Below are 3,314 nucleotides of genomic sequence, written 5' to 3'. Positions count from 1 at the left end.
GGATTCGTTTTCAGCAAGTAGATATCCACACAAGTGGACCTTGTTGGAGCATACGTAATCCTAAAATGTAGCATCGTGCTACAGATGGCGTTTACTGCGCCATTTGTAGTATTTTCTAAGAAGTGAAAATGTTTTAGGTCAGATTGCGTGTTTTAGTTGTAAATTTTCTGGTTTATTTCTTAAGAAAATGACTCGTCGTTGTGTTCCCAGTTGCAATTCAAATTATAAATCATCTTTAAAATGTAAGTACAAGTATGTTTTTATTTTTATTCCCAAAAAAATGATGAAATGCGAAAAAAATGCATAAGTGAAAGTCGCAAAGATTGAACTCGATGAAATTATTCTGCAGTTTACATACATCACTCTAACGACAGTGACATTATAAAAACAGTAAAAAAAAGTATCGACTGCCGGTAATGTTTTGAGTGTGCTTTTAACGTATCCTAAATTACCACAGAATGATGAAACAGAAATTTAAATTGTTGAAAAGTCTCCCTTAAACATAAGTCAGTTTATTGAAATTTTAAATTCCGATTTCTTAATGAATTGTGATTTAGATGACACCTTAAAAATTTGCATTTCTTGATATGCAGTTCATTCTGCTCGTAAAAAGATAACTTGCAACAATTGTGTTTCGCTCATAATAAACAATAAAAGCTCTTGCGTTGGAGATATTTATTTTGATTATTTACAAAGGGGAGAACTTTCTGTTCCTACTGATAATATTAGTATAGTTTTTTTTTTTTACATTTATGCCATTCTTGAAGGAATAAGTAATAACGAAAATCTGCAGACACAATGTTTACGGGCTGAACACCAAAAACCAATTTTAGGAAAATTAACTATTTTCAAAAATATGTAGTTGTTGAAAACATTATAAAGATATATTCTTCCAAATTTTATCTTCTTTTGCTAATGTTTTGCTTAATGATTACGTTAAAATTATAGAAAGCAAGAGTCCCGCCACTCCAATTCAAATTCAGCTAACTATCAGACAGCAAAAATCCGTAAATTAGAAAAGTTCAATTTGTAATTAAATTTTTCTAATGGGATGGCAGGGCTATTGGCGAACTCCAAAAAAAAGGTAACGTGCCTTGGCAATACCTTAGTGGTGGTGTGGAAATTTGCATTAATAAAATTATAATTATCGAGATGAAATTCATATAGGTACCTATCAATGTTTAAGTAATCTATTGCCTTTTCTATTTTGTTCTTTATACCCACATGTTGAAGTGTATTTTAAATAACGTCACATACTATCAGTGATGAACAAATGTTAGTTATTTAATAATTTAATTCATTTTTATCGTAATGGGTGTCTAAAAATCATGTGTAACGACGTGTAGTAATAACAACTAAGACTAGCAGAATAGGACTCTCATATCGAAGCAATGCGCTGTTGCCAAATTTCTCAGCATGGCTTGTATTAGAAACGGCTATGCTTAGACTAATTTATTGGCCCGCTATTACACGGCGACCCAGACGCATTAAGTTAAGAGCAGTTGAAAATGAAACGCGTGGGACAAGTCAGGGAATAGTACCTGCGGGCATATATTTTGTAAACTAACGCTTGAAGCCAGTAAGCTCAGTTAAGATCTAATCATTTTTAGTGTGTGTGTGGTGTTTCGTGCATGTGCTTTTAAAAAGAAAGGACTGAATTGTGCTAAATTGTTATAGTTGTGAAAATAATCAACAATTATCAGTGAGCTTACTCACAGGGCATTTCCACGTTCACCTAAATTATATCAAAATTGCTAAATTCATTCATTAAAGAGATTAGAATCCAAGTACCTGAGCCGTGTAATTCTCATTAATTAACGCTATTACGGAGTACTTGAGACGTTAGCGAATATCCTTTAATTTTATTAATTGCCTGACGGAGTGCTTGAGCCGTTGGTGAAAATCCTTCAATTATTAATTGTTTGTGGTATGGGGGTTTCACCCCAATTTTGTTTTATACACTCTATTGCAAGATTTATAGGAATGTTAGTATATAAAAATACTACATCTAAGGAAATACAAATGTGCTTTTTTGGAATTGTTTGTTTTTATAAATTTACAAAATTCCCAGGAGTCCCTAATATGAAACTCAGAATTGCAAGATATTTGAAATGATGATTAGTAAACATTTTGATAAATAATATGTTGGTGCGTTAATATTGCTTACAATCGGTGTGGCATGTTTTGTTTGTGTAGTTTAGGAAGACCGTGTTCGGTACCAAAGACCTTTTTATTGTGTAGTTAATTTTCAATATGGTATATATAGTATAAATGTTATTTCTTTCTAGTTTGTAATATTTGGGTATCTGTTAGTACGTAAACTTTAATTTGACCTGGTCCAGCATTATCATACCCTACCATAAAGTTTGGTAAAGGCATTCTTTTGTGATATGTCAAGTAGGGTCAATACTGAAATTTCCAAATGGGTTGTTATTGGAAATATGCTGTACATTTTGTTAGTATACCTGCTTGAATCCTTGAACCATTTACTTTGTATTGTATCTGCCCATCAAGCTAAAAACAAGTTTGATAGAATTTTCAACATAAATGTACATTTTGGGCAGTCAATAACTTAGTTCTCTTATAGACTCGCTGGATAGATATCCATTTCATAATCGCAATACATTTTTATAAAAGAGTTTTCATATAAACTCGCTGGATAAGCATTATCCTTTCAATTGTTAGTATAAGAATAGTGTAAATAATAATAAAAGGTAAAAGGTACACGGGTTCTTATTGGTCCTTCGAACAATAAAATCATTAAATCTGGTACGTCAGTGCAACCGTTCGAGATAAGTGATAAAACACTACGACGGTAAAAACATTGGTCCTTCGAGCCGGATGTGATTTCCGCAGTGATACTAGTTCCACATCGCTAAAAAACCTATCACCAAGGATTTTACGCAGTCTACAGCATCGTGTCTTACCAGGAATTATCTACAAGTAGCCGCTTCATTCCGCAGCAATCAACTCTTCCAATTAATTTTCAGTAAGTGCGATTCCATTATTATTCCTTTTTATTTCCTATTTGTTTCCTTGATCAATTTGTCATGGCAGAGTTAAAAGTCTTAGTTAATCAACGGGGTCTCATAAAGGCACGCCTTACGCGTCTTGAAAACAAACTTAGTGAACTAACAAATATTAGCAATATTAAGGCTGCTCAGATAACTAGCCTGAGAAACCGTCTTGCGGACTTTGAACCTTCTTTGCAGGAATTTGAAAGTATTCATAGTAAAATTATTAATCTATCAGATGATGAAAAACATAATGAGGAGTTTGAAACCTTTGCAGAATCTTATTATGAGATAGTAGCT

This window comes from Agrilus planipennis, unplaced genomic scaffold, assembly GCF_000699045.2.
Source record: "Agrilus planipennis isolate EAB-ADULT unplaced genomic scaffold, Apla_2.0 scaffold46, whole genome shotgun sequence".
NCBI classification, from domain to species: domain Eukaryota; kingdom Metazoa; phylum Arthropoda; class Insecta; order Coleoptera; family Buprestidae; genus Agrilus; species Agrilus planipennis.
The sequence above is the reverse complement of the archived record's forward strand: the minus strand, read 5'-3'. Positions refer to the sequence as shown.